This window comes from Varroa jacobsoni, unplaced genomic scaffold (assembly GCF_002532875.2).
Source record: "Varroa jacobsoni isolate VJ856 unplaced genomic scaffold, vjacob_1.0 scaffold_342, whole genome shotgun sequence".
Classification (NCBI taxonomy): domain Eukaryota; kingdom Metazoa; phylum Arthropoda; class Arachnida; order Mesostigmata; family Varroidae; genus Varroa; species Varroa jacobsoni.
The window spans coordinates 147,849-162,154 of record NW_019213244.1 but is presented as its reverse complement, the minus strand read 5'-3'; the positions used below and the strand labels follow the sequence as shown (position 1 = coordinate 162,154).

The 14,306-nt window shown below is 39.3% G+C and overlaps 1 protein-coding gene across 1 annotated transcript in view; it reads right to left on the bottom strand.

Moving 5' to 3' along the window:
• The window catches only part of LOC147753622 (uncharacterized), a 46,413-nt gene that overhangs the window by 2,269 nt on the left and 29,838 nt on the right, over positions 1–14,306 (bottom strand). The window lies entirely within an intron of this gene.

Genomic DNA, 14,306 nt, shown 5'->3' with positions numbered 1-14,306 from the left:
CATTATCTTTTCCCCCTTATTATCAAAAGCATAAACACGATTTTTCTCTTCATAGAAATACCGAATATGAATACGTTCTAAAAAATATCAAGGTTGGAGGCGGGTTTTTATTATGCCTGATCATGCCGCGTTGGATCAATACTACCGTTTCGTTCGCTGTTAGCAGTCGACAAACATAATCTATCATGTAAGTGTCCTCTTAGAATCCTTTTTCGGCCTGGCTGCCCATTATATAAAAACGTCGACACAGAATTTTCAGAAAATGTCTACTTTATTTTTTTAAATATTGTTTGAAAGTAAGCTTTACGTTTGGTAACAGTTTGTACACTATGGACTACACAATGTTACTACCGATTTCTGATTACACAATGACCCTCTTTGTTCTACCGCAAAGCCACTATAATATAATGTATATAAAATATATCTTTTACTTAGGTTATTGTAGGCAACTGTTGGCAGAATTATACAAGCATAAGCTTTCTATGTAGGTGCATACTTCCAGAACGGTTTGTCTAGGCATAAAATGGAGATAGGCAAATATTTAGTACTCGTTAAACTATTAGCAATAGTTAAATAATGATAATAATAGCATGAAATTCCTCTATTTCAATCACTTATAGCTTTGATTTTCATTCTTGTTGCTACATAACAGCATCAGCCAGGAGGCCTGAAGGCAATCAATCCGCGGAAGCGCCTTCCGCCACTACAGATGGTTTCCAACGGCGTCTGTCTGTGTTGTGTTGGCAGTAAAGCAGACCGGCCACACTAGTTATGGCTTTATCTATCAATTGTTTTATCGGCATAGGTGCATTTAGATCGCTAGGCCATCTTTCCTTAACATTCGTAAAAAGTTCCTTTAAACACTAAACTTCAACGTGTTGCTTGCCAGTGAAGCGTAAGGGCGCGGATTCATTTTGGTATCTCGTAGTTGCACAACTGCCAGCTACCGGTGCTTATCATAGCCAGTTTTACCTCTCTCAGACACGGTGCCTGTACGAGAAATATAAGCATTATTGAGCAACAAATGTCCTGTACATGAATTGCGAGAAACGATACAATTTCATAGCCTGTCTGAAAAACACCTTAGTACTATTTTGCAGGACGATCACGTCCTAAAGTTCACTGTTATTTTTTAAGCCAGTGTTAATTTTACAAATAAAGGTTAAATGAGTAACACATTGAACTAGCATTAAAAATTTAAACACATGATAATTAACAATAAGGACCTACGTGGCACTTGTGTATAGAAGAGACACAGTTGGAGGTTTTCGTCTCCCAGTTCGTTAAACTCGCTTGTCCCATTGGCCGAACGGAATCAGGGGGCCGTTTACAATTTTGCGTATGTAAAAATAGGTGGACTATGAACGTTAGAGTGGGCGTTATCATCGTCGATATTGACGTCCGAATCCAGTTTTTTGCTTTTGTGTTTATGCAGAAAAAACCCAGTTATTGTTGTATTCTTATCCGCAGGTGTTAGGGTACTATCCATGTAATGCAAGGCTATCTCGTGGCTTGCACCATTTTTTTCGGCAGCTCTGTCTCATTATGGCAAGTCCCATCATATACAAAATGCAGGTCAGAAAATGCTCTTTCATAGTTGACGGTATACTTCTGCGTACTCCTGTCAAATAAAGCCCAATGAAATTTTCAGCCGATGTGAGAGTTGTAAAGTGCATGCCTACTCAGAGAACTTTGCATACTCTTTGTGCCTACTTATAGCACAGTAAGTACAACACGATAGATTGTTCTTCAGAACACTCGGTGGAAGGCAAAATTGCTTCTCTGTCTATTTATTTAGGGCGACCTCAGAACAGTTGTTATTATGCTGTTTTTATTGTTTGTTTTACGAACGGCAAGATGGCAATCCAGAAAGAGATCAACGATGTTGTAGACTTTTACTACGCATTGATTGCAGGTATCTAGAACATCGATCTGACCACGAAATCCGTAGGAAATTCGCCGAACTCAGTATTTAGCATAGCGTCAATATCTTATTCACGTTCTATACAATTTCGGTGATAAAAAAGAACAAAAAAACATTGTGTTCTAAAATCAAGAATAATCCAGAATGACACATAGAGCGGATCTCAACATGTACGAACAGCGGATACGATTCGACTCTGTCGAAGTAGACATAGTAGTTATAATAACGGACGAAAGGGCCACTTAAAAAAAGGCTATTTCTGCGCAGCTTGTACTATATGCCGCAGGCGGCTAAAAAACCGTAACAAATTGGTCCAATATCAGCACCGAAGTACAGCGTATGTTAAAACAATTTGCGTGATTATGGCCTTTGTAAGTACAATCTACGTGATCATTGTTACACATCGTAAGACAGGTGTGTAGTAGCAACATTTGTCTGAATCGCGTGGTAGTATTTGAGCTTCCGAGAAATGATAATAAGAAAAAATAATAAATAATATCACGATGCCCATTATGTACTAGTAAAACTTTCGTTGATCAAGGCTTCAAAAATTAGTGAACCGAGACCGTATCAAACAAAAAGCAATACATTGTTAGGATACCGCTCAGATAGACACCGTCATAGGAAAAGTTATCCGAGAAGGCCAAGTTGTTGAAACACACATTTTCCTTTAACATTCGACGAGAAGCAGCCAACAATGTAAAAACAGGAATTCATTATTAATTCATAAGAGGCTCTGTGTTATTAGATCGTGTCTTTAAGCCTAATCTACGTATTGAAAGTTTACCTAGTTATCCTTGCTGGCGAATAAAAGAGACTATATAGATTGGGCTTGTATACCGTAATTGACAATTGACGTATTGTTTGTTTTAGGTTCAAACCGATAGAGTTAGTTTTTTTTTGATACAAAATACTGGGTGAAGTCCTGCATCCGTTACTGGTTTAATTAGGAATTGCTTAAGAAGGCTGGCTCCCAGTACGAGACGAAGTGTGCCCACGTCTAATTTTGAATCTAAATCATTCCATCTGGCCCTAGTATGCAAACGCATGTTACATTTGCGCAACTGCAGGGACAAGCCCAGCGTACTGGAATAGCGTATCCATTCCGATATAGACTTGCATACAAACTCATTTTGTGTGATGACCTAAAAACGCTTAGTTATTTCAACGTTCGTACTGCTTTTTTTCGGCAAAATGTATGAGCTCTACGAGGATGGGCTCGTTTTTAGAAAACTACGTACGTAGCAGATGGCTTGATACGTTTTCCTTTTTCACAAACCCAGTAAAACAGAGCTTTTGAAAGGACTGCGGATAAAAGGGCGATAAAAGTAATCGTGTTTTCCCTGAGACGACTCTATTTGAATGGCAGAGAAATCCCGTTCATGCTGAATAGAGATTAGCGACAAGGTATGAGCGTGTATTAGCGAAAGAGAGACTACAGCGAAATGAAAACTATCGTTGAAAATTAGACCGTCGCACTAAAATATAGTAAGGCATCAAAAAGAGGTTTGTCTTCGTTACATGAATTGGCTAGGTAATCGGAAGTGTTTGTAAAAAGCATAGATACCGTAGTATGTAAAGGTGATGTCACAAATGAAAACTGGAAGAAATAAAAATAACCCAAATGAGTTTTTACATTTTAGCTCTCTGGCACTGTTCGGCCCACCTTTCTGAAGCACTAAAACTTAAGCCATTTCCTTCGACGTCTTATCTAAGGAGCAAGAAGTTTTATAAGAAACTCAACTTGATTCAACGCTACTGTACTATAAAGATATCCCACACTCAAGCCTGTTTGATAATGCACCGTGACTTACAGCTCATCTACTAGTTCATAGACGGACTCTACGGAGCTCAAACGGACTTCACTAAATCCACTACCGTCCGCGCTAAGGTATTAACTGATAATAAAGGTATCAGTAATAAGGTTCTCTTCAAAGAAATATCAAATTCGTTCATGTTGTACAGGTGATAAAAGAATTAAAGACAGTAAATTCTAATGAAACAGACAAAAATCTAGTGCATATTTTTTTAATTACACGATAAATATGTTTTTAAAATTAAGTTTTTCAGCAACAATTTGTTTTCGCCATTACCAATCGGGTCACAGAGTCCATAAATACTGTCAACAATGTTTATTGTATTTAGCGTCTTATTTCCATTCACATCGTCCACCCCTATAGCAGTGCAGGCCTGCAATTGTATATATATTTCGGTTTTTTTTGGAACACACCTCCACCAGCTTCTGCTATACCTCACTATCGACCTTGTCCAACGCTGCGGTTTTTGGCAGAAGCAAGGTTGTAGACAAGTTTTCGTTTTAAGCAAATTTTTTGTTTGCGGCCCCAGAATGACGGGAAAAGTGGCTTACCTTAACGAAGCTTTCACCCAGCCAAATAAAACAATCGAAGTCTAAAAAAATCGCTCGGTTCCTACCGAAGTAATCTTGTTCTTGGCGGAAGCATTTGCAATACATTGTCTCCACTGGAATTTTCACTGATTCCTGATCAGCTTTAGCACCGCCAATCACCACCGATAAACATATTGAAAACAATTTGCAGGAGACCAGGGTCTTCTACAACGTCGATTGTAGGTCAATGCTAATGCTCGGACACCGTTGAAGTGCCATAAATATGCGTATATCAAGGAATATATAGATGAAATTATGAGATATGATGTACTAAGGTCGTGTAATCTATAAAAACTACTACTGTAAGGAATAACTTCGTAAAGATAGGTTTAAGTCGAATTTGTTTAGGCCATTGAAGTTTGTATGAGTAACTGAAGACAAGCAACGTGAGGTCAAGCTGTAGGCATTTACTGACTTCTATAGAAATACGACCCACGGGCAATTCTAGCTCATCAATATGGGCGAGTCGGTTTCATCGTTGTCAAACATCTTCATGCCATAAAATTGTTCAGTGACTAATGACTATTGAATTGAATATATAAACGGAGAACAGAGAAATCCGTGATTTACGTTGCCTCAAATATAGGTGTATTTCGTATTTGAGAAAGATTAAATATATTCAAAGCGGCTGAAGTAATAATACGATGCATCAGAATATATCCTTATGCGTCTATTGACTGCTGCTTACGGTAAATCTCGCGTACCATGGGTTCAACTAATAGCCACATGTGCGTAGAAGTTCTTGCTAGAACAGTCAGATCTTATGACCCGTCTATTATTGTATGCACTGAAGACGGTGGTCCATGTATGCCTGGCATATTTCGCCACCACCGCAAACCCATATAAGTTCTGAGCGACAAAAAACCCTTAAGCCATAAAAATCGTTCTAGCGCATGTAGCTAGCTAGCTAGCTAGCTAGCTAGCTATTTTTTAGACGCATAAGTGGCAACGATTTTATACTTGATACAAAACCATTGTTCTAAAGTATCGTTTCGGTACGATGGTATCGTTTAATAGTTCTTTTCGAACGACAAGCAAGCACTTGCAGTAATTCTGGTTGATAAAAGTTTACTCTTCTGGAAAATGGCTTAGTTTGCGTAGGCAGTATTCATAAAGTTCTTGTCTTCATTGTAACCCGCGGTAGAAGACAGATAGCACGAGTTATGATCTATTTGTATTGTAGCTTGTAGTAAAATACACTGAACGCGAAACAGAAATCAATTAAAAGCTCACGTAATTTTAAAGCTTCAAGACGCCCGATATGGGTTTAGCTTGCCGTTTAGTTAACGGGAGAGCATCACTGGCACATTTCGTGGCTAGCGAACTCTAAGAGCCGCGATCCTTCACAATCTTTATATACAATACGTTTTCGTACAACTTTTGCAGAGCGCTTTCCCAATGGATACGGTAAATATACCGTTAAGTCTAGGTCTACATTTTGAATGTTAGTCATTTGGTATAGATACGATCATAGAATAATGTGTTGACTAGCTAATCCTTGAGTCCGTTAAGTAATCGAGGACTAGGGCTGAACGATAAAAGCTGCGTTTTAGCTGGTTGCGTATCTGGAGTAACTAACACAAGCGCCATAATTCAGCATTTGTTTATTTCGCTTCGAAAATGCTTCGTTCTTATCGATGTTACTCCAACAGCTCGGCTGACGACTACTAACGTCTATTGGAGGACATTACCTCTCGTTCTGCCAGAAACAACTGGCCGTCAGCTGAGTATAATACTCATAAATGGGGTGTGATTCCAACAAATTCTGTGCTCTAAAGGGCAACGTTGCGAGCAGTTTGAAATTTAAGAAATTAACAGCATTCTCACTTTGCCCGTGGGTCCACTCGCAGCCTCCTTTGCCTGTGCTCATTCATAGCAGTGAAAAACTATTAACCGTCTAATTAGATTCTGTTCTATTTTTCCTTGACTTTCGATACATCGATTAAGTCTCTGCTGCAGCGTCGACAAACTTAAAACGATTCAAGCACGGGAACAAAGTTTTTTTGAGAGGGAACTCAGGATCACTAAATGCGATCAGCGGTCCTCACTCACTGATCCGCCGTTCTCTTTGTCCGGTATAGTTCTGCATAGATAAGTCGACCACAATAGTTCTGGCGTTATCCTCTAAGTGATAACTATAAAGGATTACGAGCGAAGGACGAACACAGATATTTTGAATCTTTCAACTCCAATTGGAGTTTGTTAACCTATTGATAATAACAGGAAATAATAATAATAATTATTGTGGCCAGTTTGTTACGTTTTATATAGGGTGTAGCAAAAGTCACGTCAAGATCTGCTGAAACTCCAATATGCTTCCTTTACGGGAACAGTACTTTTACTCTCCTGCTAAATTATCAAGTGATCTTTTGCTCCATCCTGCATATTAGAAATAAACATGCTATATACTGCACTTATCTCGGTGATTGCATGAAATGATATGTCCATTCAATTTGCTTCATCTGCCTTCACTCAGCCATCAATAATTGAGGTAGTCAAGTGAGAGATTTGCCAACACAGTACTTACCGGACATTGCGCTTTGCTAGCACAAGAAATCTCCTAAATGATAGAAAGGTGCCGGTTACGAAAATAGAATCAGCGACACATTGCTCCATACAAAGTACTCCCGAAAAATGTACTATTTCATCGCTGGATATACTTGAAGCGCTGCGGAATCAAGTTGTCGGAGTTGCTAAATGTTTTTATGAGATGGGAAAGACTCTCCTAAAAGAGAATGATGGAAATTATAGCATCCAGGGAAATACATGTACAAGCATTACAGTAAAGTCGACGAGCCTCAATCCATAGATAAGAATGGTATCCTATTGATTAAAACGATAGTAATAAGATGGAATTCGCCCACACGCTTTCTATAAGCCAACTCTTTGTACAGCGCTAGGATCCGGTTGGAAAACAACAAGAATTAGATTAAGTGTAAATTGAATTAGGCCTATCTATTAGACGACCCTAGCGAATAGCATAATTATAGGAGGCGGTCGATCTCGAGAACCGCCTAACAAATAATTGAGAGAACTAAATGAACAGTGTATCAATATTAGCCAGCTTAAAGACAGATGCCTGAGTGGGGCACGGATTGGCTAGTAGCTAACGGTCAAGAACATCAAACAACAACCTGTCATGCCCTGAGCAAAGAAATATTTGTTTGCCCTGACATCTTTTCGATCCTACCGCAACGAGCAGTTCATCGGCTTGGCTTTTATCAAACTACCCATTCAGAATTTTTTATCATTCTAGAAATTATGAAAATTTTGCGCGAAATACAGATACCAACTACTCTCGCGTTACGTTTTCTTCTCTATGAGCGTAAATAAGCTCTCACACGTTCGTGCGAAGTGGCGGCGAATGAGATAATTTGTCACCTACTGGTACCTACAGAATCGTCTTAGTGACGCCTTCGTTCTCATCTCAGCTACGACGTCTCGGTTTCTTTAGTTAGGGCGTGGTAACTTTTTCAGGCCGTCGATGAACGGCGCCATCCCTCCTTCTTCTAGCATCACCGCCAACATGACCCTACTCTTGTCTGCCAGGCACAACTTTTCACAATTTCACTATAAACATGAAAGGAACCAACGCTGCCTTCTTCACGAGGTTCTACATCACGTCACTTCACTGTCCACTGGGCGGCTAGACAGCGGATGAAGGGATAACAGATAAAAATTCCACTGATGTGTTCCCTAAAAATACATTCGAGTGAGCGACGAAGGAAACACGTAATGAAGGCTCTCCAAAAGCAGAGGCGTTGACTGAACGGACGTAGGTAAGACGTGCATAAAGATCAAGTGTGACCTTTTGAGGCTGTATAAAAAAGTGGCGGCTGACGAAGGTACAAGCCGCTGCTCGCATCGTCGGCAATTGTTTCGAAATATAATAAATGTCTACAGTCTGTTTAACGAGAGCATTTGAAGACCCACAAATTACTGACAACGTACTAAATATGTATGGATATTTCTAAGCATTTGTATCGCTAAGAGTAGAGAATGATTTATACTGCTTATATAGTATTTTTTTGTAGGTGGAATTTTTAATTTTCTGAAATCTGTTGAAGGTCCAATCGACCGTGATGTTAGTGAATTCAGTCATCGAAAATAATAAAATTGTTTAAGGGCGTCAGAGGAAGGAACTTTTGTGGTAGCGTTCAATGTAGACATTGCTTTCTTGTCGCTATGATGTCTAAGGATCAGAATAAAAACTCTGCTTGTCTAGGCTTGACCATGTGGCAAACATTGAGAAACACTGGAACTTCGTGAAGCACGACTGGCCGGAAAAGTTTTGCCAGTTGTACCCAAAGTGTTCGTCATCAAAATTGTCAAACATGGAAACGATACTTCTCTCTTACCATAAGGGTACACATGTTTAATCAAATTAGCTAAGAAAGTCGCTTTAGAAGGTCAGGTAGATGATGCGTGGTTCGTAACGTGGCTGACATTGACCGATCATAAAACGGCTATATATCCGCTATTGCAACTATTGGCACACTCTCATTCTGAAACGGTCAGCTTTACTATACTGCTTCTGAGACATGGCGATTTATATTTGTTTTATATACACTCATTCGTTTTAATTGTAGCATATTTATTCTCTATATTATAACGAAAAGCCCACCGATAAGGTTTGTTTATTCGTTGATTCACTGCGGCCGATTATTGTGACTGGTTTTGCTGGGATTGCTTGTATTGATGCGTAGCTTTTGCTTAGGGAGTTCGTTGTATTTGAAATATATCTGTTATGGCGGCGACCAAACTACGGTCAGCCGTAGAGTGCGCACTCTGTCACGATCAGATATTACATATCGGTGTCTCTATGAATCATTTTAGGGCTTCGCCTACCTCCCATCTCTCAAGCTGTTTTCTCGTCTTCGACAAATCCTCATTGTTTTAAATGTGTCCGTTTATATTTGTACCTATACCTATACGATTATTCACGCAGTGGCTTGTCCCCGATGCCAACCTGCGAAAAGACAAAATCGGTCCGATATGAAGGCATTTTCTTGCGGTTAAATTTTGTGGCTGGAACGTACCTTTACACTGTTGGGTAATCAAAGCTTTTTTTTTTAGCAAAGATGCTTTGATATAATGTAACAAGCGAATAAGATAACTCGCTCAGTAAAATGATAGTGCACTGAATGCAATCGTATAGCCTTAAGGCGACCACAAAGCCAATACAATGACCACACTTGACGGTGCGACAAACGCGACTCCATTTTTCGAGACGTTTTACACATTTGGCAAGGCAGCGTGGCAACAGTAATAGACCTAACGTGTTCTGAACACACGAGGGTTGACAGTTTGAATTCAGACGTCCGACTTCTTGTCTACGTTAAACGGTTACAAACAAGTGAATAGGCGAAAAAATACTCCACTGTGTTACCACACCTTCATATATTTAATAGACAATCATTCGTTAGTATACGTAGCGTTTATATAATTTAATTCGCTGTTGTTGTCCAGTGCCCATGGAACGACCAGCAATGATTGCCTGCTCCGAAACCCCACTGAAACATTAGTCTCTTTTTTTCTGGTGACAACGATAAGTCGTTCAGAGTAAACAGTGCGAAACTAGCGGCTAGTACCCTGAAGACTGATCAACAATTATCGCATGAACCATTACTAGCCTAATCCTGCCTTTGAGCTTTTCCGGTAGCGTCTAAGCTGTTGCAACTAATGGTGGTTGTTCGACCAAAGTATGTCGAAACAGGCCCCGTTGCCGGTTTGAGCAGGCCAATTTGAGCCGAGGCGAGTCCTGTTGAAACAGTGGAAGGACTTCAGCCTGCGCTTTTACTTCACCCTAAAAACCCAAAACGAATTCCATACAAACACTCACTCACACACAGACACAGGGCACATCCGAAGGCTTACGGTAGAAAAGACGTAATCCTTCTAGTATTCTGCGAACCGACCAGGCCAAAGATCGTAGATTCGAATGTAACGAAGTTTACGTTCATTCGAAATTAGCAGTTAGCAGTACGAAATTTTTCGATTTAGAAGCATAATTTCGGGTCTAATTGTAGAAATAATCAAGCCGAAGTGGTTTTGAAGGTCCCTTATTAGGTATTATTTTCTTTTCTTAATTTACCTTTATGGCAGTTTTTCCGCGAAGAAACTATGAAAATCGCTTTTGATAACTATGTTCAATATATAATTCAGTTACGTTGCCTATGTGATTGAGTGTAAAATGAGGTTGAACGCATTCAGGTTTCCCGTCCTTATTAACATCTATAGGCACCATCAATATGGGGTTGAGAGGACTAGAACGGATAAACGGAATAGAGCCAATAAGGATTATCTCCAAGAATATCCAGCACTCGAATACTCCATTCGGCTCTATAAAGCATACGATACCTGATGCTGTTGATACTTACCAAGCCTATAACGATATTTTAATTAGATTCGTTGAACTCATCGGCGGGCACGATGTTCATGTGCTTGTGAGTATTTCTCTGCTTTTCATTAACCAGGATATTGATCGATATATGGGCAGATATCGCTTATAGAGAAGCAGAGGTAGTGGAACCTAAATGCTAACGAAAATTAAGTTTCAAAGCGCACATACTCTAGCAATAGTAACCTAAGAAGCCATCGCGTGCGTAATGTACAATGGACGACTTTTATCCTTTCCGCACAGAAAAAGCCTTACCTTGTCTCAATAGAACAGCAGTGAACTTTGTTGCCACTTCTTTGGAAAAACTTTACTTACGTCTGTCCCTTTGAGTGCGTCAAAGGACAAATGAGGAGGGACGCGTTTTCGCTGTCCTGTAACGGTTTGAGACCACCACCACTTGAACTTCAGTGAATCGATTGGAACTTCCACGAGAACGAGCGTCAAAATTGGGTGGACAGAAGGACAAAGGCTGTGTGCGAGAAGGGTTATTGAGTAAAGCAGTGCCGACCGCCGGATATTAACGAGAAAAGATTCGAACGTATCCATTGAATTTGAAGAAAAAGACGAGGACGCTACTACTCAAACGTCTCTTTCGGCGTCTGACTTTCGTTGAATCCGTCAATAGCACCCGGCGCATCCACTTCATTTAGTCGGGCGAAAAACTGGTTTGGATGCGCGTATGCTTGGATATCTTATTGTCAAGGAAAATAGAAGCCCACTAGGTGCAATGGAACCCGTGCAATAATGGACGAGGTAATGAATGGTAGATATACATCAAAATCATTTTGGTAACGATATGAGATGCCACAAACACGGCTTTTAACTGATACGACTAATAGGTGTAATGAAGCAGTAGTAGCTTCGGTCTAAAAGGCAGCGAGGGTCCCTGTGTATCAACCGCTATTTCAGTTTGAGAAAAAGTTGCTTGCTAAATATGTAATGCATAATCAGTAGATTGATGATCCCTTACCATAACATATAGCTGTTACTTTGTAACTTCGTTGAAAATAGGAAATTCGTTAGCAGTGGGGTCTGTTTAGCGGTCACAGCCATAGCTCGGAACAAGTCCGAGCGCAACAGCATATCTATGCACATATAAACCCCTGAATAAAGCCAATTACAGATAGACGTAGCTACAGAAAAATCACAAGTAGATTTCGTTTTTTTTTTGCTGCAAGGTTCCATGGTATCGCTAGAGACTATATCATGATAGCCGAGTCAGTTCTCTGTAGGGCATAGTCCTGTTAGTTACACGGCCCCATCATTAGATAATACGATTTTTTTTACGTAACTGATCTGTTCTCCAATAATTGCCAATTGTACAAACGGCAAATAATAGTACTTTTTCAACTAAGTGTCAAAAGTCAGCCATGCGTCGTGCCGTTCAGCTTTTTGGTAGCTGACACAAATGACTTTGAATACTGTTTTTTGCAACTTCTGCATAAAATAGCTTTATTGCAAGATCTCAGGGCAGTCATAGAAACAACAATACATCTAGGATATCATATGTGCTATAATTCTTTACATTATTATAATTACTAAACATATAATTTGTTTGAGAGTACGCACACTCCTAATTGCATATTGATTTTGTCTGCATTTCTAGATTGCCACAAATTTATTAAAGAAGATTTATTTAAACTATAAAAGCGGCGACTACCTGAGCCGATTAAACGAACCGATTTTTACCGACGCGAAACCTGTTACTGTTTTTCAACAATAAAACTCAAGCGTATGAGAGATGTCGCGTGATTGACCAAACAGAAGAAAGGTCCTCCCTCGGATAAGTTTCATATGAAATTTAGGACCTGAAACATATGTGGGCATCTGGGCTGACTCGCTTTGCTCTTGAAAGCATCATCTGGGACCTCGGGCACACACAGAAACGTCAAATGTCGGTTTTAGTGCACTGCTTTTCTTCCCAGATCACTAATGATAAACTGGTATATATTATTGAAAAGGTATTTTTTTGGTCTTAGTATGCATCGCTCGTTTAAAATTGAAAAGGTGGGTGTATTACCTCTTTTACAAGGATTTCTTACATGTCATTGATAAATTCAACAACTTTATTTTCAATTTACTTTGTACAACGTACTTTTTGTGAAGTCTTGCCTTGGGCCATCTTTCAAAGAAGCTAATTGTTACGTAAGTCCACATAATTATAATACCTTTGTCGTGCGCAAAACAAATATTGTCCTGAACTGTATCGCCAGTTTTTGACATCAGAAAATCACGAAAACCCTTTCATTGCTATCCTGTGTTTAATAGTGTCTTTGGAACACTAAGTACGGGTAGAATTTTGTTATCTAGGCGACAAAATGGCGGAGAACACAGTGTTTCACTATCAACAAACGAGAGGAAAGAAAAATAGAGCAATTTATTGCTAAACTAAAAACAATTTTATCAATTTTTATTCACGAAGATTTAAAAGGAAAGTGTAATAACCATAACCAAATTCGTTCACAGCCAATGTGGCATTGATAACTTAGTTAGTAATTGAAGCTGGACGGAATGTGGCAATGACACTTTATCCAACGCAATGATGTTGGGGAAGCGATTGGAAAACCCATTTCTATAATTTAATTTATACATCAATTTTATTTTTTAAACAAAGATGAAATTTCTATATGCGCGGTTTATGTAGTCCTAATCTCTAGAGAAATTTCGAGATATCTACAGATATACGTGTTAGAGTTAAGACAATGCGGTGGTACTCTTTTCTAACTCGATTCGTCTATTTCCACAGTTCCGCAACAAAATGCAGTGATAAAGCCGGTGTACCCGTCGACCAAAAAATGTTACATTAATGTTACACATTAAAATAAGATGGTCAAGCTACCCGCTTTTTAAATAGCACAGCGGAGGTTCCGCAATCCATTCTGTGCGATACGCATAATGGTACGCGATAATCGAGCCTCTCAACGTTCGATTATTGCTCATCATTGGCTCCCCTAATGTTTCATGAGTCCCCCTTTTCCTTGCGGAGCTTTTTGAGATAGCCAACCTTATAAGGAAAGTAGGACACAAACGCCTGGCTTTGTAAAAATCAAACGTAACGTTGGAGTAGGACAAGATATTTTTCAACAACAGACTGTCGAATCGCGACTGTGATTCACTGGCGAAAGCGAGTATGATGTTTGGTTAAGATAAAGTATAGCTTCTATGCTAGATAGAGCTTCAAAAATAATCAGCAGTTATAGACGGTCGGGTAACCACAACATGAGTGGGTCACGTAAAACTCACTGTCAGATTAAGGTATCAACAGACTGGAAATTAGACCAAAAAATTCTAACATTTTTCTTTTAATTTTAGAAATAAAAACATCAGCTCGGGTCAGAAGCTACAACAGACCGATATATGAGTAAGGTCTACAAGTTTTGCTAAAAAAAAAAAAGATGTTCGATTCTTTTGTCTAGTTCTTCACGAATAACTAGAGCATATAAAATGTTGTAAAGTTTATTCGGGCATAGACTCACTTTGTTGCAAACAATGATAGTTCGAAAATTCTTTGTTTTATAATAGTGCAGCACACTAACGCCAGCGATCAAACTCACGATGTTAGAGTAATAATATTA